The 26,420-nt window shown below is 37.3% G+C and overlaps 1 non-coding gene across 1 annotated transcript; it reads right to left on the reverse strand.

Moving 5' to 3' along the window:
- Nucleotides 1-7,462: 7,462 nt before the first annotated feature.
- Nucleotides 7,463-7,569, reverse strand: LOC141682325 (small nucleolar RNA R71). The gene has a single exon (XR_012559726.1). It is a non-coding gene; the product is annotated as a small nucleolar RNA R71 (small nucleolar RNA).
- Between the last annotated feature and the right edge of the window lie 18,851 nt (nt 7,570-26,420).

The following is a 26,420-nucleotide window of genomic DNA, read 5'->3' on the forward strand; positions in this document are numbered from 1 at the left end:
CAACAAGCATGGAAAAACACCATTTGAGATGGTGAAAGGAAAGAAGCCAAATTTAAAATACTTTCATATATTTGGTTGTAAGTGTTTTGTTCTCAAAACGCATCCGGAGCAGCTTACCAAGTTTGACTTAAAAGCTGATGAAGGAATCTTTGTGGGATATCCATTGTCTACAAAAGCCTTTAGAGTTTACAATCTGAGAACAATAATAATCATAGAATCTTCACATGTATCTTTTGATGACAAAGTGATAACATGTCTAGAAGATGCAGATGACCATGACAAGTTGAGACTTGAAAATGAGGTACCTTATGCTGAACTTTTAAATCCTGACTCTGTTTCAGTAAATCCTGATATCACTCAATGCTCTGAGGTTCCACAGAATAGTGGAAATTCTTCTAAAACTGAAGCATCTGTTGAGGGGGAGCAACATGACTCAAATCCAGAGACTACTACAAGTGATTCAACTCAAGAAATATCAGTGAAAGATCATCAGACTCATCTTTTTAAACTCTGATGAGTTAGATACAGATAAAAATGGGAACACTGATTCAGGGGGGCATCAGGAAATAACAGTGGTACTACTCAAGGAAATAACAAAAAATTCATGGATCAAGGGGGAGGTTCTTCTTCTAGGAGTCAACTTCCATCTGTAAAAAAATGCTCTAAGTCACACACACCTGACTTAATCATTGGAAACCCTGACAGTGGTGTAAGAACAAGAAAAGCCACTCAGAATGAATGGCTCTACCATTCTTTTCTATCTCAAACTGAACCTAAGAAGGTTGAATAAGCTCTCCAAGATACTGACCGGGTCACAATAATGCAAGAGGAACTCAATGAGTTTGAAAGAAACAAAGACTGGACTCTTGTACCAAGACCAAAAAACATATCTGTAGTTGGCACAAAGTGGGTGTTCGGAAACAAAATTGACAGTGAGGGCATTTTTACAAGGAACAAAGCAAGACTGGTTGCAAAGGGTTACTCACAACAAGAAGGCGTTGATTATGATAAGATATCTGCTCTAGTTGCAAGGTTAGAGGCAATAAGAATTTTTCTTGCCTATGCTGCTCACATGAAGTTTAAGGTGTTTCAAATGGATGTGAAGATTGCATTCTTAAATGGAGAACTCGAAGAGGAAGTTTATGTTGAACAGCCTCCAGGTTTCATTGATTCAAAGTATCTAGATCATGTCTACTTACTGGATAAAACACTCTATGGACTGAAGCAAGCTCCAAGGGCATGGTATGAAACACTTGCTCTATTTATGCTAGAGAGTGGTTTCACAAGAGGTACAATTGATAAAACTCTCTTTTATAAATACCATGGTAAGGACTTGTTATTAGTAAAGATATATGTTGATTATATCATTTTTGGATCTACTAATGATGAACTATGTGAGAGATTTGCAAAGCTAATGCAGTCCAGGTATCAAATGATTATGATGGGAGAATTGAGTTACTTTATGGGGTTACAAGTCAAACAGACTAATGAAGGAATCTTCATAAATCAATCCAAATACACGAGGAATTTACTCAAAAGATTTGGAATGCAAGATTGCTCAATTGCATCAACTTATATGGCCACTGCAACCAAGTTAGATTTAAATATTAGTTCTTCAGTTGATATAACTAACTACAGAGGTATGATTGGCTCACTCCTATATCTGACTGCTAGTAGACCTGATATCATGTATGCTACCTGTCTCTATGTAAGGTTCCAAGCTGAACCTAGAGAACCTCATCTATTAGTTGTGAAAAGAATTCTTAAGTATCTCAAAGGTACCATGAATCTGGGATTATGGTATCCTAGAGATTCAGGTTTTAAGCTAATTGGATATTCAGATGCTGATTTTGCAGGATGCAAAATAGACAGGAAAAGCACTTCTGGAAGCTGCCAATTTCTTGGAGGCAGATTGGTTTCTTGGTACATCAAGAAACAAAAGTCAATTTCCACATCAACTGCAGAAGCAGAATACATTGCTGCAGGAAGCTGTTGTGCTCAGATTCTATGGATGTATAATCAGCTACTGGATTATGGGTTAGACTATTCTTCTATTCCTATATATTGTGATAATCAAAGTGCTATTGCAATGACAGGAAATCCACTGCAGCATTCAATGACTAAACTCATCAGTATCATATACCATTTCATAAGGGAACATGTGGAAGCTGGTACAGTGGAATTGGTCTTTATTCCAACAAATCAACAAGTAGCATATATATTCACCAAGCCTCTCTGTGAAGTCACATTCATAAGATTGGTGAATGAATTAGGAATGATATCAGGACAATCCTCAAACTCTGATAGTTAGGTCTGCTAATATTTTTGAAGCATGGTATCTTATTATGGGTCAGTACTAGCTAGATACTGATTTTTGTGCTAAATGTTTGATGCCATGATAACATGCAAACTGTGCTAAATGATCTTATGTGAAAATTGCATGTTGAACTACTGATTATGCTTATAAACTCTGTTATTAGTTAAACTTGTTTTGACTAATAGTTTATATCAGTAGTTGATAAATCCTGATAGAAGTAATTAAAATACTGATAATGGTCAAACCATGATTGACTGTTATACTTCATTGATTATTTTGAATTTATTGGAAATAAATTGTTAACATTATTTTTAATTAATTAGTGAGTGAGTGGAATATCTTTTAATTGCTTAAATGGGTTAGCTACTGATGCAAGTATCTTGTAATACTCGAGTATTTTTATAGGGAATAGGAATATGAAGAGAGAGACTACTTTTTGTTTACCTAGATACGCGTAATCGTGTATACTCATCATGTCTAATTATTGCATGGTCAATCAAAGAGTCTCTTCAGTTTCTATCTTCTCTTCTATAAATACAACCCTTCACTCTCAAAACTTCTCACTGTTTTCTTCATACTCAACTCACCACATTCTCATCACTTCATTCACAATCTTACTCATCAAAATGGTTCAACCTCATTTCTACACACGCAACAGTGGTTGTTATCTACCGATTTTTAATCCTAGTGATGAGAAGATATACTTTGACCCTTACGGACATAAGGTTCGTATTCGTGGTGAAATCTACCATCCAACTGAAGTTCCAACTTCAGTCTACGATCATCTCTCTTGGGATGATCAGTTGGAACTACACTTCTTCACTGGAGAGGTTCTTCTTCAAGAAGAACTTTTGGCTGAGATGGCAGAACGTGCTCGACAAGAAGCTCTTGAGCTGCAAGAGAATATTATCTCTCTTACTGGCCCAATGAGTAGGATTTACCATCGCAAGGTGATGAAGGCGAAGCGAGCGGAGGAGAAGCAGAAGAAATACAAGTAGTTAGATTATATTAGAATTGTATGCTTAAAATTCTATAAAATCTTGTACTTTGTTTATTCATTATTAATGAAAATATTTAAGCTTCTTTGTTTTCTAAGTGATTACTTGTTTACTTTCTTATATGTGTGCTTGAATCTTCTTAAATGCTAAATCCAAATCAGTACTGCATGCTAAACTTCAGATATTTTTCATAGTGCATGTGAATAAACTAATCTCTGTTTGAGTTCATGTGGCACTTCAGTACAGATTGAGCACTACAGGAAGTAACTGCTGTTAAAGAGGAAAATTTAAGGAAAGTTTTAATTCTTAATCACTAAGAGATATAATCTTTGAGTGTTGCTAACAATTCAAAATATTTTGAAACTTTCTTTTTATGATCAAAAATGTTGTCCATACTCAATCTCAAATTTCATATCTCTTATATCTTAAATTTCTTCTTACAACTGAAACACTTGATTTATTTTCTCAAATATTGCCAAAAATCAAGTGACATAATTCTTGAATTATGTTCGCCACTCGGAAACAACATTTAGTTGGTTAGAGACTACTTGCTAAGATAGATCTTAATGATACTAACAGAGACACTGAGGTTTCATCAGTTTTTATTGAAGACTCTGTGATACCTTTCAATAAACACATTCAGGTGTTAGTTTTTTGCTAGAAGAACAAAGGTTTGGGATCATGGTACATGACAGTAACCTGATCAAATCCTCTCCAATTCAAATGGTGGTTCTCATTATTGATGAACAACAACTGTTATAACCACAGTATCTACTGTGAGCCTAATTGTTTATTCACAAGGTATAAATACTGGTGTTACTTTATCAGCATTTATTTTAAATACTAATTTAGTTCTTTCAGCATTTATAATATGTTTTTCATGATATAAATTATGTTGACATGATTACATCTAGACCTTAGTTGAGGAATACCTCTAGTTGTATGATCACATATCACCCTTCTTTAGCCACCTCTTATTTCTGTAGGACAATCTTTCTGAGCCTTTTTCTGTGAGATGTGTGAAAAGATTGAGATAAAAATAGAATATAAAATAGGCAGGATCCTTCCTGGAAAAATGAGAGGTAGATGAGAGATAGGATTTAGTAATCCTTGTAAGGAAGATCTGACTATTAAAAGTCATGAGATGTGTGGTGTGAGGAGTAGTGAGACTACTGTAAAAGAATAGAGAGATTAAGTTTTATTTGCTATATGTTTGCAGATGCTCAGAGTACTAAAGGAACAGATGTTGAACAGCAGTCTGTTGAATCTCAGGAAAACTCTGATGTATCAAAGGCTTTTAATCTCACTACAAGTTTAAGTATTAATACTTTCTTGCAGTCCATACATTCTACTATTCCACCACATGGGATAATCCCTATTTTTGTTGAAAAATAGTCCATACATTCTACTATTCCACCACATGAGATAATCCATATTTTTGTTAAAAAATAGTCCATTCATTCTACTTTTCCATCACCCGAAGAAATCCATGTTATTGCTGAAGATGTAGTAGCATAATAGTCTGTTCATAAAGATTTATTCATATCAGAATCACCACATCATTTTACAGGACTTGAGCTCCTCGAAGTTAATCTTGAAGCTCCAATTCATGTATCTACAATATTTGAAGATATGGTAATAACTACTGAAGGTGTGGAAGCTTCTGAAGCCACTAAATCATATACTGCACCAATTTCTCATTCTCTTCTACATACTGAAGCTGGTGATACAGTTCAGCAATTAGTGTAATATCCCGCTGCTATTAAAGAATCTAATGATGGTAAAGAAACTCATGTATCTAATGTTATGTTAGATCTTGAGGATGACCTTTTCTTCCCTAAAGATATGCCTATGCATGTAAGACAACATAAAATAAAAGAGTTAGATGCTAAGAAGAAGCAGGATTATTCTGATAATCTCTGAAATGCTTATTGGAAAGATAATACATATCTTATTTCCAGAACACATGCAGTTGAACATATGGAAATAACATAACAGAAGATTATAAATCCTGAAGTGCTGAATCACCTGAAAGTATTGTTAAGTGGCATTTATGACACTTATTTATGCTCTAATAAGCTTTGAGTTGGTGTATTTATACTCAAGTTATTTGTGTTTTAACGTGTTTTCAAGTGTTTTTGTATTTCAGGCTTTACTTTGTGAATCAGGTGAATTAGCATTGTTTTGATGCTAATATGGTGTTTAGGATGTGTTGGAATAAAAGCTTGAAAGACTGGCTCGAAGCTGCAAGGAATAAAGAAAAGAAAAAAAAATGGCAGAAGGCAGGCGCGCCCGCGCTGGTATTGCGCGCGGCCGTGCCGGGGGAATAGAAAGTTAGCGCGCCCGCGCTGGTGTAGCGCGCGCCTGTGCTGGGTCGGGATTTAAAAATCCTGATTCTTGTGCAATTCGAATTTTGGAATCCTGGGAATGCATGGAATGCTATATAAACATAACTTAGGTCATTTTTCAAAGGGACATTGAGATATTCAGAGTTTTCAAGACATCAAGGAGGGAGAAGACGGCAAGAGACCTTTTGGCACAATTCAACAAAGGCGAAGACAATCTAATTTATTCTTGTGAATCTTTGTTTTGAGTTGTAATTTGGATGCTTGTTTCTTGTTTTGCTGAACCTATATTCTTGTGTGTACTTTGGTTTATTTATTCGTATAAAGACTACGTTTGTTATATCATGTTTTCATTGGAACCCACATTGGCGATGAGTTCGATTATGGGCTAATCGTTATCGTGGGGTTCTAGCGGATTTATTTATGGATTTCTTTAGTTAAAGTGTTTGATGCCTTAGTGTGTGGTGATTGTATGATATCCTAGTTATGGTTGTGCTTATTCGTCTTATGAGCGTCGCGAACTTATAAGATAGCGTGTTAATTTTTAATGAAGCGAAAATGAATTTAAGAATTTAGAACTTACCATGCTAGCATAGGTTCATGTATTGTTATGCATGATTCGTAGGTAATTTTACCAATCTTACTTGCCCTATGTAATCAAGATAGATAACTTGTGCTTAAATCGTTATGTTGTCAAATTCTATAGACATATAGGGTCATCATATAATTGATGCCTATCCAGCTTCTATCTCTTTTGTGGATGTCTGGTAGAATGGTACTCGCGCAACGAAAGTTGGCGGTTATTAGTGTCATCACCATTGCATGCTAAGGTTGAGAATAATAAAACTATTGAATGAAGTACTTAATAAAGTTAGAATCCCATGTTTGTCATATATATTAATCCAGTCTATTTTATTCTTTTAGTTATAATTGTTAGCGTTATTCTTAGTTATAAACATCCTCACTTTGTTATTATCTTAACATTAAATAATAACCATACATTGTTGCTTAGGTGCGTAATTTAGATAGTTAACCAATATAGTCTATATGGGATCGAATCTGATTTATATCTTATACTACTTACGAACTCGTATACTTGCGTGTAATATTAGCGCGTGTTTAGCGACTAACAAGTTTTTGGCGCCGCTGTCGGGGACTGCAGTGTTAATTACTAGTTTATGTGCTTTCCATTAGTGGTCGTTAAAGTTCATTGACTCGGATATTGTTACTTATTTGTTTCCTTGTTTTATTTCAGGTGATCTAGCGAGGGTGTATGCATACACGTTCGCGTGCTAGCAAGAGAACACTGGATAAAGCCGAGGAAGAACTTGTGGTAATTCGTAGGGATGTTTTTGAAGAAGAAAAGAAGGTATAAGAAGAAGATGAAGTGGAAGAGCCAATTGTAGTAGCTATGGGTGATCAAGCAGAAAATCCGAAGGCTTTAATGGACTATTCTAAGCCTAAGATTCATGACATTCAGTCTAGCATCATTATACCATCCATCATGGCTAACACTTTTGAGATCAAGTCAAGCACGATCCAGATGATACAAAACTCAGTTGAGTTTGGGGGTTCTCCTACCGAAGACCCCAATATGCACATCAGGGATTTCATCGAGATCTGCGACACTTTCAAGTTCAATGGTGTGACTAAAGATGCTATCAAGCTGCGACTCTTCCCATTCTCTTTGAGGGACAAAGCTAAGTGTTGGTTATACTCTCTACCGGTAGGGTCTATCATAACTTGTGAAGATCTTGCTCAAAAGTTTCTCACTAAATTTTTTTCCCATGGCGAAGACTGCAGCAATCAGGAATGCTCTTACCCATTTTGCGCAGAAAACTGGAGAATCTCTGTATGAGGCTTGGGATCGATATAAGGAGATGCTAAGGAAGTGCCCACACCATGGCATTCCTGATTGGATGATTATCAACTGTTTCTACAATGGATTGGGTCCTACTTCTAGGCCCATGCTTGATGCAGCATCAGGAGGAGCCTTGTGGGCTAAAAGTTATGATGAAGCTTATGAACTTATTGAACTGATGGCTGCTAATGAGTACCAAAATCCTTCCCAGAGACTGACTCAGGGAAAAGAAGCAGGAATTCTGAAGTTGGACGCATCAACTGCTATAGCTTCCCAACTTAAGGTTTTGACAATGAAGGTGGAAACATTGGCTAATTATGGAGTTAATCAAATCACTAGTGTCTGTGAGCTTTGTGCTGGTGCTCACGAGACTGATTAGTGCACAATTTCTAATGAATCAGCTCAGTTCGTGAGCAACTTCCAGCGATCACAGCAACCTGTGCCGGTCATCTATCATCCAAACAACCGCAATCATCCTAATTTCAGTTGGAGCAATGCTTAGAATGCGGTTCAACAACCTTATCAGCAGTATCCAGCTAAGCTGTACAACCCCCATGGTTTTCAGCAACCGCAGTATACACCAAAACAACAACTCCAGCTACAGCTAGCTAATGAAAAATCTGAATTAGAGGAGTTGAAGCTTATGTGCAAGAGCCAAGCCGTTTTGATCAAGATCTTGGAAAATTAAATTGGGCAAATTGCCAGTGCCTTGCTAAATCGTCAACCCGGTACACTACCTAGTGACACTGAAGTGCCTGGGAAGAAGGAAGCTAAAGAGCAGGTAAAGGCAATCACTTTGAGGTCTGGAAGGGTTGTTAATCCCGAGAAAACTCAAGAGTTGGATGAAAAAGCTGGAGCTAAGAAAGAAGTAGAGCAGCAGGATGAAGAAGTGGAATCAAGGAAGACTATTGTTGAGCACACTCTGCCTGAGGGTAATACAGGGGAGAAACAGATATATCCTCCACCGCCTTTTCCTAAGAGGCTGCAGAAGAAAAAGTTGGACAAGCAATTCGAGAAGTTTCTGGAGGTGTTCAAGAAACTTCACATCAACATACCTTTCACTGAGGCTCTCGAGTATATTCCTAGTTATGCAAAGTTTATGAAAGGTATTCTCTCTCGAAAAGTGAAGCTAGATGATTTAGAGACGGTCGCTCTCACGGAGGAATGCAGTGCAAGCTGCGGCAGAAGTTGCCTCCGAAGCTTAAGGATCCAGGAAGCTTTACTATTCCATGTACTATTGGGAAAGTGTCTTTTGACAGATGTTTATGTGATTTGGGAGCTAGCATCAATCTGATGCCTTTGTCAATCTTCAAGCAATTGGACTTACCTGATCCCAAACCAACTTACATGACCTTGCAGTTGGATGACCGTTCTATTACATATCCGAGAGGTATTGTGGAGGATCTCTTGGTCAAGGTGGATAAACTCATCTTCCCTGCTAATTTCGTCATTCTTTATTTCGAGGAGGATAAGAAGATTCCCATAATCTTGGGAAGGCCTTTCTTGGCAACTGGACGAACCTTGATTGATGTGCAGAAGGGTGAGCTTACAATGCGAGTGTTGGATCAGGATGTAACTTTCAATATGTTCAATGCTATGAAATTTCCTACTGATAACGAGGAGTGCTTAAAAGTGGAGTTGGTCGATTCGGTGGTCGCATCGGAACTTGATCAAATGCTAAGGTCTAATGCCTTAGAAAAAGCCTTGTTGGGAAATTCAGACAGTGAAGATGACGACGGTGATGTGCAACTGCAATATTTGAATGCTTCTCCCTGGAAAAGGAAGATCGATATGCCATTTGAATCTCTTGAAATGGAAGAATTGAACAAAGCCTCGAAACGCCTCAAGCCTTCTATTAAAGAAGCTCCCACTCTTGAGCTTAAGCCTTTACCTGAACATTTGAGGTATGCTTTTTTAGGTGATGCATCTACTCTTCCTATTATTATTGCATCTAACCTTTCAGGTAGCGATGAGGAAAAGCTTTTGAGAATTCTGAGAGAGTTCAAATTAGAAATTGGATGGACTATAGCAGATATCAAGGTAATCAACCCTTCTTACTGCTTGCATAAAATTCTGTTAGAAGAAGGTAGTAAGCCTACAGTCAAGCAGCAAAGAAGACTTAATCCAATCATGAAGGAAGTAGTAAAGAAGGAAATTCTGAAGTGGCTAGATGCAGGGATCATTTATCCTATCTCTGATAGTTCATGGGTAAGCCCAGTTCAATGTGTACCAGAAAAAGGTGGTATCACTGTGGTAGCAAATGAGAAGAATGAGCTTATTCCTACAAGAACAGTCACGGGGTGGAGAGTCTGTATGGACTATAAGAAGTTGACCAAAGCCACTAGAAAGGATCACTTTCCCCTGCCCTTCATTGATCAGATGCTTGACAGGTTGGCTGGTCATGAGTACTATTGTCTTCTGGATGGTTATTTGGGTTATAACCAGATTTGTATCACTCGAGAAGATCAGGAGAAAACTACCTTCACTTGTCCATTCGATACATTCACCTTTAGACGAGTTTCTTTTGGTCTGTGTGGTGCACCAGCCACATTTCAGCGATGTATGATGGTCATCTTTTCTGACATGATTGGCCAGAATATGGAAGTGTTCATGGACGACTTCTCAGTCTTTGGCAATTCTTTGATGAATGCTTGCAAAATCTTGGACACGTCCTCAAGAGGTGCGTTGAGACCAATCTGGTTCTCAATTGGGAGAAATGTCACTTCATGGTGCGTCAAGGCATGATTCTCAGGCACAAGGTTTCTAGTAAGGGTCGTCTTGAGGTGGATAAGGCCAAGGTGGGGGTCATTGAGAATCTTCCCCCTCCTATTTCTGTCAAAGGAATTTGCAGTTTTCTTGGTCACACGGGTTTCTACAAGCGTTTCATCAAAGACTTCTCGAAAATTTCAAAGCCATTGTGCAGTTTACTAGAGAAATATGTCCCTTTAAAATTTGATGATGAGTGCCTTGCAGCATTTGAGACTTTGAAGAAGAGTCTAATCTCGGCACCAGTCATAACTGCACCTGATTGGAATGAACCTTTTGAGATGATGTGTGATGCAAGTGATTATGCAGTTGGAGCAGCTCTTGGACAAAGGAAGAACAACATATTTCATGTGGTCTACTATGCTAGTAAGACTCTAAATGGTGCTCAACTGAATTACACTACTACGGAGAAAGAACTTTTAGCTATTGTCTATGGTTTTGAGAAATTTCGATCTTATCTACTTGGGACTAAGGTGACAGTTTTCATGGATCAGGCCGCCATTCGATATCTTGTCTCGAAGAAGGATTCTAAGCCTAGATTAATTCGATGGGTTCTTTTGCTCCAAGAATTTAAACTAGAGATCAAGGACATAAAAGGAACTAAAAATCAAGTTGATGATCATCTCTCATGATTAGAGAATCCTAATGCTACTTTATTGGATAAGACATTGATAAATGAGTCTTTTCCCGACGAGCAGCTGTTTGGAGTGCAAGAAGAAGAGCCATGGTTTACAGATATTGTGAACTACCTTGTGAGTAATATCATGCCTCCCCACCTATCTTATGCTCAAAGGAAGAAGTTTCTACATGAAGTGAAGTGGTATATGTGGGATGAGTCATTTCTTTTTAGACAAAGAGCTGACCAAATCATTAAGAGATGTATTCCTTACAGCGAAACAGGGGGGGATCTTGCGAGATTGCCACTCAACAGCTTATGGAGGACATTATGGTGGAGAAAAGACAGTAACTCGTGTTCTTCAAGCAGGTTTCTTTTGGCCGACATTATTTAAAGATGCTCATCAGTTCGTTTTGAAATGTGATCGATGTCAACGTGTGGGTAATATATCCAAGAGGGATGAGATGCCTCTTAATGTGCTTCTCGACGTTGAGGTCTTTGATGTTCGGGGAATTAACTTCATGGGGCCATTCGTCTCATCTTGTAACAATCAGTATATCATGTTGGCGGTTGATTATATATCGAAATGGGTTGAAGTTAAGGCGTTGCCAATGAACGATGTGAAAGTGGTGCTTAATTTTCTTCATAAGCAGATATTCACAAGGTTTGGAACTCCAAGAGTCATAATCAGTGATGAGGGGTCGCATTTTTGCAATCGCAAGTTCACTGCTATGATGAAAAGGTATAATGTGAATCATCGCATTACTACGGCTTATCATCCTCAGAAAAATGGTCAAGCTAAGGTATCTAACAGAGAGATCAAGTGCATTTTAGAGAAAGTAGTGTGTCCATCAAGGAAGGATTGGTCTTTGAATCTTGATGAAGCTGTTTGGGCGTATAGAACAGCATATAAGACTCCATTGGGAATGTCGCCGTTTTAATTTTTCTATGGCAAGGGGTGTCATTTGACCTTGGAGCTCGAGCATAAAGCATACTGGGCTTTAAAGAAATTGAATCTGGATTTGGATGCAGCTTGAAAGAAGAGGATTCTTCAATTGAATGAACTCGACGAATTTCGACTTCAAGCTTATGAGAACAACAAATTGTACAAGGAAAAAGTCAAGAGGTGGCACGATCGGGGTCTTGTACTGAAATCATTAGTGTCGGGGCAACAAGTTCTTCTATTCAACTCTCATCTCTGTCTTTTTCCTGGAAAGTTGAAGTCAAGATGGTCAGGTCTTTTCATAATCAAAACTGTGTTTCCACATGGAACGGTGGAAATTTTTGAGAATGATCCGGGCCAAGCATTTAAGGTAAATGGTCAGATATTGAAGCATTACTATGGTGGCACGGCAAACCGTGAGGTGGTTGGTGCCATTTTATTGTCCACTTGATCTCAAGATTCTACGTCGAGCTAACGACGTAAAAGAAGCGCTTCTTGGGAGGCAACCCAAGTTTGTTGTATATTAGTAGGTAGAGGAAGCAAGAAGAAAAGAGAAAAACACAGAAAAATCAGAAAAAGAAAAAAATTCAAGGCCAAGTACAGAAGTTGGGCGCGCCCGCGCTGATCTAGCGCGCGGCCGCGCCATTTTTCCAGTAGCTGAGCGCGCCCGCGCTGGTTTTCCAGAAGTAGAGTGCGCCCGTACTGTCTCAGCGCGCGCCCGTGCCGGGTCCCTGTTCAGAAAAAAATTAAGGTGGCAGTTTATAAGATAAAATCGGGATTTTAATTCCAAAATCAATTATAACTCGATTTTTACTCTTCCACATCCCATAATTCCCTCTCCTAATCAATTCCATTATTCCCACGATTCCCATAATCAATCCCACTTCTATTCCTCATCAAATTCACACCCTCCACCTATAAATACATACACTTACATACATCTTCTCCACCAATTCAGAAACTCTCAAACACAAATTCTCTCTAAACACTTAAGCTTTTATTCACTCATTTTCAATCTGATGGCACCCAAAAGACAGAGAACTCAAGTTGGAAGCAGCACCACCGATTCATCATCTAATGGTGGTGTGAGGCCTAGGTTTTCTACTCCGGAGGATGAAGAGGAGTACACGAGGCTTCTCTCGATGCCAATTGCTAAGGAGAGAGGATTTCTGCCATCAGAAAAAGATGGTAGGTTGTTGGAGATGATCTTGGAGATGGGCAGGGTTCCTTTTTGTGAGGCTCCCGCTGCTGTGCCCATGAGTGTTGTGCGGGAGTTCTACGCCAACGCCAAGGCGGAGAAGAATGGTTTTACGGTGGCGAGGGGGATGACTGTCGAGTATAGTGCTGAGGATATCAGAACAGTGATTGAGCAGCCTGCGAGGAAGGTGGGCCAGAACACTTGGAACGATAAGACTCCGGAGGACTTTAGCTTGGATCTGATCGTTGCTACTCTATGTATGCCTAAGACTTATTTGAAGTTCAATAGGGGCACTACTGATTACTCCACATTCCATGCTTCATGCATGAACAGGTATGCACGGGATTGGAACTCGTTTATTTGTGCTAACATCATGCCATTTTCGCATGTGCATGAGATCACGATGGAGCGTGCTCGTCTGCTTTGGGGTATTCTTCAGGGTGATTACATTAATTTGTGGATGGTGATCTATCAGATCATCTTGAGATTTTTAAGGGGAGGTAGTACAGGTGCTAGTCTTTTTGCGTCCGTTATGATGAAGTTGTGCGTGGCGGTTGGTGTTCATTGGCCCGCACATGAGCAGCTGCAGCTTGCTAGTGCTCCTATCGACAGTTCTACGCTGCACGGCATGGTTGAGTGGTATGGAGGCAAGCCCGATCCTAAGGGGCTTGGTTATTCTTATGATCATCTACCAGGAGGACGTCCAGCCCCTCAGTCATATGCCGGTGGTACACAGCAGGCTAGCAAGGTGGCTTGGAGAGCCGAGTTGGGCGATGAGGCCGGTCCATCGCAGCAGTAGGAAGAGGAGGAGGCAATAGGATCAGATATGGGATCTGGTTTGAGTTCGACGCAATATAGGCATCTTGCGTGGAGGATGGATGCGATGCACGACATCCACAGTCAGTTTGCACGCGATCTCACCCGGGCACTTGGGACCGCATTTAGAGCTACAGGAGTTGACATCCAGTGGCCAGTTTTTGGTGAAGATTCTGTGTATCCACCTCCAGACACACCTAACACTCTACCCGTTGAGGGTGATGATTCTGATTCTAGTAGGTATGCCTGATTCCTTACTATTACCTTCATCGAGGATAGTGAATATTTTAAGTTTGGGGGTAGTAGCTTAAGGAATATGTTTGTGTGAGTCTCATATAGTTTACATGTTCATGATAGTTTAGTTCATATGTCTCATATAGTTTGCATGTTCATGATAGTTTAGTTCATAGAGTTGCATTTATTTTGCCATGTAGTTTTTTTTTTAATTTTTGATAGTTTTTAAGATAATTTGTTCATGTATTTTCATGCATTTGCATTATATTATGATTCCCTTAGATAATTTTTCCGATTAATTGGTGATACTGATGCTAGTGTAGTGATGTCTTATTTAGTAATATTGAGTCTTGTTGGATTGATTTGCATGCTAGAGACATTTATATTTCACTAAGTCTTATAGGTTGCTACCGTGCTAGATCATAGTCATGATTTGTTGGTTTTTTGAGGTTTAATCGCTTGTTTATATTTAGAATTTTGGATATTCTCTTAATAATAAAAGACATGGATATTTAAAAATTGGAGGAAATTGGATTTCATTGCTAGTCGTGTGGCTAGGTGTCAAATGGCTAGTAGCTGGCTCATATTTTTATGAGTAGTTTAGGGTTGAATGAGATGGAGTAAATCGCACTCATTCAGAAATTGTTAAAAAGGAGAAAAAAAAAGAATAAGTGTTATGTATAATTGATCACGAGTGGGCTCTTTAGTACTCGAGTTATTAAGTTCTTAGGGGACTTTGTGCCTAGTGACCTAAGGCTTTTATAGTCTGGGATCCGCTAACCTAACGCTCGCTACATGGGTGCTATTGTATAAGTCTTTTGTGGACCTCATTCATTGCATGATCAAATTAGCATATATGTTTTGTTTTGTTTGAATAAAAGCATGAATCCATGATTAACTCCGATATAAGTATTGAAGTGTTATAAGTTATTTTGAGTCTATCTTTTATTCTGTTTATAAACTTACGATTGTCTTGATAAGTAGTGAGTCATGGTTGTCGATCTAGTTATGATAGTATATCTGTAAGCATTTGCACATACGCACGTCTCTGGTATGTAGATTTATTTGTGAGATGCGATGGATCTTTATGTGAATAATTGCATTTACTGAGGTGTTGCTAGTTTATTGGTTTAGTTATTCTTTGGGGATCATTGCATTCATATTAGTTGCATTCATGCATTTTTATTTCTTGTTCTTTGAGTCTGTTTATGCTTGAGGACAAGCATCGATTCAAGTTTGGGGGTGTGTTAAGTGGCATTTATGACACTTATTTATGCTCTAATAAGCTTTGAGTTGGTGTATTTGTACTCAAGTTATTTGTGTTTTAACGTGTTTTCAAGTGTTTTTGCATTTCAGGCTTTACTTTGTGAATCAGGTGAATTAGCATTGTTTTGATGCTAATATGGTGTTTAGGATGTGTTGGAATAAAAGCTTGAAAGACTGGCTCGAAGCTGCAAGGAATAAATAAAAGAAAAAAGAATTTTTGGCAGAAGGCAGGCGCACCCGCGCTGGTATTGTGCGCGGCCGCACTGGGAGAACAGAAAGTCAGCGCGCCCGCGCTGGTGTAGCGCGCCCGCGCTGGTGTAGCGCGCCCGCGCTGGTGTAGCGCGCGGCCACGCTGGGTCGGGATTTAAAAATCCTGATTCTTGTGCAATTTGAATTCTGGACTCCTCGGAATGTATGGACTGCTATATAAACATAACTTAGGTTTTTTTTCAAAGGGACATTGAGATATTCAGAGTTTTCAAGACATCAAGGAAGGAGAAGACGGCAAGAGACCTTTTGGCACAATTCAACAAAGGTGAAGACGATCTAGTTTATTCTTGTGAATCTTTATTTTGAGTTGTAATTTGGATGCTTATTTCTTGTTTTTCTGAACCTATATTCTTGTGTGTACTTTGGTTTATTTATTCGTATAAAGACTATGTTTGTTATATCATATTTTCATTAGAACCCACATTGGCGATGAGTTCGATTATGGGCTAATCGTTATCGTGGGGTTCTAGCGGATTTATTTATGGATTTCTTTAGTTAAAGTGTTTGATGCCTTAGTGTGTGGTGATTGTATGATATCCTAGTTATGGTTGTGCTTATTCATCTTATGAGTGTCGCAAACTTATAAGATAGCGTGTTAATTCTTAATGAAGCGAAAGTGAATTTAAGGATTTAGAACTTGCCATGCTAGTATAGGTAATTTTACTCATCTTACTTGCCCTATGTAATCAAGATAGATAACTTGTGCTTAAACCGTTATATTGTCAAATTCTATAGACATATAGGGTCTCAATATAATTGGTGCATATTCAGCTTCTATCTCTTTTGTGGATGTCTGGTAGAATCGTACTCGCACAACGAAAGTTGGCATTTATCAGTTTCGTGTTATCTGATTAGTGTCATCACTATTGCATGCTAAGGTTGAGAATACTAAAACTATTGAATGAAGTACTTAATGAAGTTAGAATCCCATGTTTGTCAAATATATTAATCTAAAATTGATAAATCTAAATGCAAGCAGCTGACATCGACATGTACTGATGATGAAAATTCTGATGGAGGTAATAAGGGGGAACAGAAGGAGAGCAAAAGTAAAAGGTGCTTAGTGACTAATGCAAGCAGCTGACATTGACATTGACATTGACATTGACATTGACATTGACATGCAAGCAGTCTCTGTGGCATCGAATCTAATTTATATCTTATACTACTTGCGAACTCATATACTTGCGTGTAATATTAGCGCGTGTTTAATGACTAACAAGTATCAACTTTGGTTGTTAGATCCTTTTGCACAGCTCATGAAGCAACTACTATTCAAATCAATCAGATTAAAGAATCATTGATTACTTTAAAGGTGCTTACTCATCAGAAAATTCAGAAATAAATTTCACCAATAGTTGCCAGACAAACTGCAATTGAAGCCAGTCAAGCTAGATTGGAAGCTCATCAAGCTCAAATGTCTGATCAACTTAAAGAAGTACAGAATTCAATGGAACTGATTCTTTCTCTACTGCTTGGTGATGATGCCAAAAAGGGGGAGAAAATTGATAAATCTAAATGCAAGCAGCTGACATTGACATGTACTGATGATGAAAATTCTGATGGAGGTAATAAGGGGGAACAGAAGGAGAGCAAAAGTAAAAGAGGTGACGAGCTAGTTGGAGTTAGTGGTTCATCAAAAGCAATTACTAGATTTCAGTCTAGACAAGAAAGAGGAAGCAAGAGGAATGAAAGAAGAGTTGAAGATTTGAATGTGACTATTAAAATGCAACAAACTTCACAAGTCACAACTGTTGCTGATGAAGACCAATGTATTCTAGAGAAAGAAGCTGGTGCTAAAGCAAGCCAATATCTTCAAACTCCGAAAGTTAAAGGAAGAAAGACAACTTTGTTCTACAAGGATCCAAAGATTCAATTATTTGATTCTGAGGTGAGTAGAAGAATATTTGTAAAAGAAAATCCTTGATTTGATCTTGAACAGTTAAGGCAAACAGAGGAAGACTTTAAAAATTCTATGAAGACAACAAATGTTGATATTGTTGTTGTTTCTCAAGTACTTTATGAAGATGATCCTTCTAACAGACCAACCCGGGGTATAGTTATAAGGGAAATCATTCAGGAAGAAGATGAAAGATCTCTCATATCACAAGCTATTGGAACTGCTGACATGAAGCTTAAAGGAAAGGAGAAGATAGAAGAAAAGTCAAGGATTTCAGATTCCAAAGCTAAAGCTGGAGCCAGTATCTAAGAAATCTAAATCTTAAACTCTGATAGATTCAATCTATACAGTAGTTCAAGCTCTTGATACTGAAGAAAATTTACTTGAAGCAGAAATTATCCAAGCTGGTCAAAGAAGGAAGATTTCTGGAAGCATTCTGAGCTGAGGAAGTGGAATTAACCTCTGACATTGCTCAAGTTAAAGAAGCAGTTCTAGATGAAGTGTTAAAGTCTGATATTCACTGAAGTAAGATTAAATATGCATACTTGATTCCTGCATTTAGATAGTTTTGACATCATCAATTGAAACTTGTCCATAATTCCATAATGAACAAGTTGGGGGAGATTGTTGGGAGTAATTGATGATATCAAACAGAAACTATCAGAAGTTCACATCAGAACTTATATATCAACGGATGCTGATGACATCAATGGATGATGAAATATCAACAAATGATAGGATATCAACGGATAATGAAATCAGTATTTGTCACATCAGTTGATCTTCGAGGAGAAAAAGGAAACAAGAATTTCAAGGCAGTGAAGGACTTTATCTCAGAAGCAATAGTATAGGTTTCCTTGTTAACATAATAGGATTCCTTATACATTGGTAGTTGTGCTCTATATAAAGCATAGTTTAGGTTAATGCTATAAACATTGCGATATTGTTATATCTTTCGCATAACCTAGCAGCTCTCAAGGATATTTGTTCATCCTTTCGAGAGAGTACTTTTGTAATAATTTTTTATCATATAATATAAAAACTGTTGATTATGTTGAAGCTTTATCGATTAGATTGTATTAACTGTATTCACCCTCCTCTACAGTTGATTAAGGGACTAACAGTTTTAGTAGATTCGGGAACCACTCGATCATTTATTTCTCAAAACTTTGTTAATAAGTTAAATTGTTCCATTGAATGGTTAAATGAAATAATGACTGTGGAATTAGCAAATCAAGAGTGTATATCTTTTAATCAAGTGTGTGTGAACTGTGAGATTGAGATTTCTGGCAATATGTTTTGTGTGGATCTGATACCATTTAAGTTAGGAGAATTTGACCTCATTCTAGGAATGGACTGGCTATTTAAGCACGATGCTTAGATAGACTGTCGTAACAAGAAGTTAATTTTAAAGACGCTAGACGAGAAAGTGGTGACGTTTAAAGGTCAGAGGCAGGAAAAGAAGTTCTTAACGATGATTCAAGCTAAGAAAATACTGCGACAAGGATGTGAGAATTTTATTGCTTATGTGATAGATAGAAATCATGAGCCAGCAAAACTTGAAGATATTCCAGTAGTCAATTAGTTTCCAGATGTGTTCCCAGATGAGTTACCAGGACTTCCTCCAAATAGGGAAATTGAGTTTGTGATCGACTTAGCACCTGGAACGGAACCAGTATCTAAGGCCCTGTACAGAACGGTGCCAGTTGAAATGAAGGAACTAGCAAAGCAATTGCAAGGGCTGTTAGAAAAATGAGGGATTAGACCCAGTGTATCCCCGTGGGGTGCACCGGTGTTATTTGTTAAGAAGAATGATGGAAGAATGAGATTATGTATTGACTATCGGGAGCTCAACAAACTTACAATCAAGAATAAGTATCCATTACATTGAATAGAGGATTTATTTGACCAGCTGAAGGGAGCCAAGTATTTCTCTAAGATTGATCTGAGATACGGATATCACCAATTGAAGATTAAACCTGAAGATATACCAAAGAAAGCTTTCAGAACAAGGTACGGTCATTATGAATTTTTAGTGATATCTTTTGGATTGACCAATGTCCCGGCAGCGTTTATGGACTTGATGAATAGAATTTTTAAGGAATATTTGGACACGTTTGTCATTGTGTTTATAGATGATATTTTTATTTTCCCGAAGTCAACAGAAGACCATGCGGAGCAGTTAAGGATATCATTAGAAATTTTGAGGAAGGAAAAGTTGTATGCTAAATTTTCAAAGTGTGAGTTTTGGTTACAGGAAGTTCAGTTCCTAGGACATATAGTCAGTAATGAAGGAATCAAAGTGGACCCAACGATGATTGAAGCCGTTATGAATTGGGAAAGGCCAAAAACACCAATAGAAGTGAGAAGTTTCTTGGGATTAGCAGGATACTATCGATGATTTGTTCAGGATTTTTCGAGGATTGCGGTGCCTTTGATGAAGCTTACTAGGAAAAATAAGAGGTTTATATGGAACGAGAAGTGTGAAGAAAGTTTTCAAAAACTGAAGAAAAGATTGATCACGGCACCTGTTTTGTCACTTCCATATGATCAAGGAAACATTGTAATCTATAGTGATGCTTCTCATAAGGGATTAGGTTGTGTTTTGATGCAGCACGATAAATTTATTGCATATGCGTCTAGACAAATGAAACCTCATGAGCAGAAGTATCCTACTCATGACTTGGAACTAGCAACAATAGTATCCACTTTGAAGATTTGGAGACATTATTTATATGGAGAAAAATGTGAGATTTATACGGATCATAAGAGTTTGAAGTATATATTCACGCAAAAGGAACTTAACATGAGACAGAGAAGGTGGTTGGAGTTGATCAAGGATTATGATTGTGTGATTAAGTATCACCCATGTAAAGTAAATGTAGTAGCAGATGCATTAAGCCGAAATGAGAGATTGAACGTGTTGACAGTACCTGAGGAGTTATATGAGGAATTTCAGAAATTGGAACTGGAGATCAGAGTTTGCAAGCCCAATGAAGTAAAGATGTATAGTATGATTTTTCACCCAGAGTTGTTAGAGAAAATAAAGAAGTGTCAAGAAGAAGTAATAGATCAGGACGTCAATCAATTGGTAGGAGAAGAGTTATGCACACAAAAGGATGATCAAGGTATTTTAAGATTTTCTTCCAGAATTTGGATTCCATCAGTGGCAGAATTGAAGAATGAAATTCTATAGGAAGCTCACAATTTAAAATATTCAATCCATCCTGGGAGTACCAAGATGTACAAAGATCTAAAGGAAAATTATTGGTGGCCAGATATGAAGAGAGAAATTTCGAAATAGGTCAGCAAATGTTAAGAGATCAAGTGGATTATTACAACCATTAGAGATTCCAGAATGAAAATGGGAGCACATTGTTATGGACTTTATAGTCGGATTACCAAAGACGAAAGCAAACCACGATGCCATCTGGGTTATAGTGGATAGATTAACTAAGTCAGCTCATTTTCTGCCTATCAATGAAAGATTTTCACTGGATAAGTTGGTTCACATGTACCTGAAAGAGATAGTACTCCGTCATGGAGTCCCTGTATCTATCGTATCTGATCGAGATCCACGGTTCAATTCAAGATTTTGGAAAAGTTTTCAGGAATGTTTGAGAACTAAATTAAATATGAGTACAACTTATCATCCACAAACAAACGGCCAAAGTGAAAGAATGATTCATACAATTGAAGACATGTTGCATGTTTGTGCTATTAATTTCAAAGGAAGTCGGGACGAGCATTTACCCTTAGTAGAATTTGCTTACAACAACAGTTATCACGCCAGCATTGGGATGCCACCCTACGAAGCTCTTTATGGACGTAAATGTCGATCACTAGTGTATTGGGATGAATTAGGAGAAAGCAAGATACTTTGACCCGAATTGATGCAATAAACAAAGGAAATTGTAGAAGTTATTCAAAAAAGGTTAATTGTAGCCCAAGAGCGTTAGAGAAAATATGCAGATCAATCAAGAAATGATATGGAATTTGAAGCTGGAGATTTAGTCTTGTTGAAAGTGTCGCTGTGGAAAGGATTATCTAGATTTCGAAAGAAAGGAAAGCTAAGTCCTAGATATGTTGGACCTTTTGAAATTTTAAAACGTGTCGGCAAGGTAGCATACGAATTGGCGTTACCCCCCACATATGGATCACATTCATAATATCTTTCACGTATCTATGCTTAAGAAGTATAATCCAGATTCCAGGCATGTAATCGTGTACGAGCCGAGAGAACTTCAGGCATATTTGTCTTATGTAGAGAGTCCAATAGAGATTCTAGAAGAAAGAGAGAAGGTGTTAAGAAATAAATTTGTAAAGTTAGTAAGAGTATTGTGGAGAAACCCAAGAGTCGAAGAATCAACTTGGGAGCTAGAAAGTGATATGCGAGAAAAGTATCCTCATCTATTTTCTTAGGAGATTCTGATGACAGAATCCTTTTAAGGGGGGAGAATGTAATATCTGGGATATATCGTGTAATTATTTTATCAATAAATAAATATTTAGTGTTTATGATATGAATTCTATTGAATTATCTGTTAAGTGGTATCTGTATTTGGATATTTAAATATGATAAAATTTGAGTATTTTAATTTTTATATGTTTAACATAAAGTATAGATAATTGTGATATTTTTCTATTAATTTTTATGTCGTTATATGATTTTATGAAGGATTTAAGGATATAATAAATTATTTTTCCAAGTAATTATAAACTATTTTGTATAATCGGGAACCAACCGACTTTAATTGTTTGTACGTTTTTACAACCCGGAAGTCTGGGGTAAACTCTTTTCGAACCTAATTGGAATATTTCGAGCATTTTCCATGTTTTGACTTTTTCGATCCGGAGTACGGTTTTACCCGTGCGGGTCCCGACGCAAAATTTTCAATACAATATTCGTTTCGGTAAACCGATAAAACCCGTATTTTTGAAAAATGAGATATTTTGATATATTATTATATTATCTTCTCGTAATTCGTGTAACCAAAGCGCTGAGACCAAGACTGTAATTACAAAAAGCTTAGTTTTGATAATTATCCCAAAATCGGTATCGAATTGGATTTGTTTTATTAATACTTAGCGATTAGGTATTTTATTTTTATATCCGGTATGATCCAACGTGGTACCAATATTCCGTAATTATAAATAGCCCTTACCGTATTTTTATTTTGTACAGATAATCATTTGCAAACAGTCAAAATATATAATTTTCAGAGAAAAACCCTAAATTCATAGTGTTCTTGAGAATCAAACTGAGATTTGAAGGTGTTATCGATATCGGATTTTGGACTTCAAGTAACCAAAATAAAGGTATTGAAGAGTACTATCAAATCTGTAAGCCATACAACTGTAGAATCAACTGGTAATTTTCTATAATTTTATTTAAATTCGAATTATTTTGGGATTAATTATGAATTTTTTATTTTGGTGTTGTTTGAATTTGGAGTTTAATAACATGTTCAAAAGTGGGTTTATTTTCGAATTTCAAAATTAGGGTTCTTAATTCGTATGAATGTTTTCAATTAAAATTCGGGCTTTTTGATCTTGGGGTTATTAGGTTGATTAGTTGATACCAACGTGTAGAACTTGAAAAGAGGAATCGATTGGTGGTGGTCTCATGAACAGACGATACCGGAATCGAGCTGGCCGGAGAACAGACAATAGGCCAACTCAGAGGTTATTAGCTTTATTTGATTGCATGGTTATGTTTCTGGTGAAAACTAGAATAAATATGGAGCTTGTGGTGGCCGGAAGATTCCGGGATCGAGTTCTCCGGTGAACCCCGTCATTTTTCCGGCGAAGGGTTTAAAATTTGCAGATAGGTCCCTGTACTTTTGAAAATGATGAAATTTGGTCCCTGTAGTTTTAAAAAGTTACAAATTTTGGATTTCTGTTTTAAAATTATTTAAAAATCATATTTTCAATTTATTTTAATTTCAGAAATTTGTTTTTAATTATTAAAAATTCCAAAAATTATTATTTTAAATCCGAAAATTATTTTTAATTCAAAAATAAATCTGAATTATTTAGTTAATTAATTTTAGTTAATAATTAATTATTCAATTGGTCAATTAATTTAAATATTAACTGATTAATTTATTTAATTGATTATTAATTATTTTTATTTGATTATTTAATTAGATTTAATTAATTTTTTAATTTAAAAAATTCTGAAAAATAGTTTCAATCTTTAAAATATTATTTTAAATTATCTTTAAGGCTCGATAATTATTATAAAATGATTTTAAAGTCAGATTTGGGTATTCGAACCCTGCTAATTGCTTATAAATGATTCATCGACACGTTTTAATTCCGAAAAATGTGTAAAAATTCAAATTAAATACCTCAAAAATCATTTTAACCTCAAATCTTATTTGGAAAATTATTTTGCGTGCTATGTGCTATATGTGATCTGATTGATGTACGATATGTTGATGTGTGTAATGTTTAACTGTTTTTATCATAACTTTCAATCCGTAAATCGGATTTGGGTGAGACGAAGGGCAGATAGAAACTTGTAACGAATAGAATGAAGTGAAAAAAAGTATTAATAGATACTTGTGATGTATAACAGAGGAAGCGAGGTATAGAAAGGGAAAGCAGATAGTCGGTGAATAAAAACGATAGGCGAGAGCAAGTGAAGTAAAACCAGTTGAGATAAGGCGAGTGATTCTTAAGCTATCTTGATATGTGTTTGGAATAGTTCTGTTTTGTATTGTAAGTGCTTTGAAGTATTTAACCCTAAACCCTGATTTCAGTTATTGATCTTTGAGCCGTAAGCCATATTCTTTGTAAACCACTGATTGTTGAATATTAGATACAAACCACAGATATATGATACTACTCCACAAATACATACAAACTATACACTGATCACTAAACCAAAATTGTTTAACATATAAACCTTTATACGTTATACATCAGAAGATTAATCCTTATAACGACGAGACTTTGATTCTTTTTATCTGATTTCGTTACCGGCTGATAGCCAATCTTTGTACTTACCTTGTTATACCCTTTTGGTAATTGCAAATCACCTTATGCATGAAGACAAATGTTGTTTATGATTATGTTTATTGATTTACATTGTTTATTCCATTATTGTTATAGAATTGGATTGTTTTATAAATGTGGACCAGATTCGTGATCAGACCAGATTCGTGGTCGTATTAGGCCAATGTGTGCCTTGGATCCAGAATAAAGAGCAGGGTTGTGTGCCTTGCTCAAGGTCAGTGCGTGACTGATCAACATCCTATCCTTGGTTTAAAAATAAAATTTGAATATCCAATTCTAATCATTGCTGATAAAGAAATTTGATAACCTAAATCATTTCATTTGATCATTGTTTAATCTCAGTATTGTCACTGTGACTTGCTGAGCTAGTTAGCTTATTCTTGCGATTCTGTTTATGTTCTTTTCCAGTTAAGAAGAAATCCATTGGTAGTGAGGATCCGTAGTCAAGTGTGCGAGCTAAGATTCCAGGTTGAGACGGAATAATCTAGCTGAAGACTTTTGTAATAGTTTAAGTTTGAAATTTTGTAAGAATGTTCGTTATTCAGATGTAAGTTAAACTAGATGGGTTTTGGCATGTTTGTAATATAAGTGTGGTTGTGGCTTGTGTGCATACTTTAACCTGTTGCGATCCATGGATGAAAGTAAGTAGGGTCATTACATATATTATTTTTCATAAACAGGTTTATATGTGTATGTGTGTGTTATGAACCTCAAACTACTGACCCGGGTTTGGAGGGCATTACAGTTGGGTATGAATACACAACGGTCATAACCCCAGGGACCACCAACCCACCTTATGGGATGCCTCTATACTCTGAGGTGATTGGAGGAAATGGACACTCTAATCGGGGCGAAGGACAAGGGAGGACGCCCCAATACATTCGTGGCTTGGCTCTCATCCCTGAGAATCGAGAATTCTCCGGACCCTACTCTGCTAGAGACCTTGAGTCATCGGATGATGAAGTTGCTCCAAGGAGGAGGCGTGCTGATAAGGATCCATTGCCTAGTGGCTACCAACAGCCCAGGAGCACTCAAGGGACAGTTCCTCAAGATGTACAAGAGAGGATCAGGGCCCATGAAGCTGAGATTCAAAGGCTCAAGCGTTTCTTGGAGATGCACTTGACCCCAAGACCTCCACTTGCAGCGAGGAAAAGGGATTTTACTCCTATCGTATACCTAGAAGGTCCAACACCAAGAAGGGTTGCAGCCTCAAGGGCTGATCCAAGTGATCTGATGCCCCTAAGAGATCGTGATGATCCAAACCCACCATTCACTGAAGAGATAATGAATGTCCACATCTTGAGGAAGTTTAAGATGCCTACCATCAAATCATATGATGGTACTAGAGACTCGGATAACCATGTTAGGACGTTCTCTAACGCCATGTCGCTACAGCCCGTGAATGATGCTATCAAGTGTCGGACTTTTCCTTAAACCTTGTCGGGTATGGCTCAAAGGTGGTACAGCCATCTACCCCCAAACTCGATTGGATCCTTCAAGGTTTTGAGCCAAGCTTTCATCAAGAAATTTATTAGTAGTAGAGTACATGAGAAGAGTTCGACTTCTCTCATGGGCATAGTCGAAGGAGCAAAGGAGTCCCTTAGAGACTACCTAAATTGATTCACCAAGGAGACCCTGAAAGTCCCAGATCTTGACGACAAGGTAGCTATGATAGCCCTACAACAAGTGACTAGAGATGAGTTCTTTAAGATGTCCCTGGCCAAGTGCCCTCCCGAAAGTATGTTGCAACTCCAGGATAGGGTCGAAAAGTATATCAAGGTGGAAGAGAGTATGAAGAAGATGGCGGTGAGTAATGAGCCCGTAGGCAATAAGAGGCAAAAGACGGATCAGGAGTATGATGCTAAGA

Source organism: Apium graveolens, chromosome 8, assembly GCF_009905375.1.
Source record: "Apium graveolens cultivar Ventura chromosome 8, ASM990537v1, whole genome shotgun sequence".
Lineage (NCBI taxonomy): Eukaryota > Viridiplantae > Streptophyta > Magnoliopsida > Apiales > Apiaceae > Apium > Apium graveolens.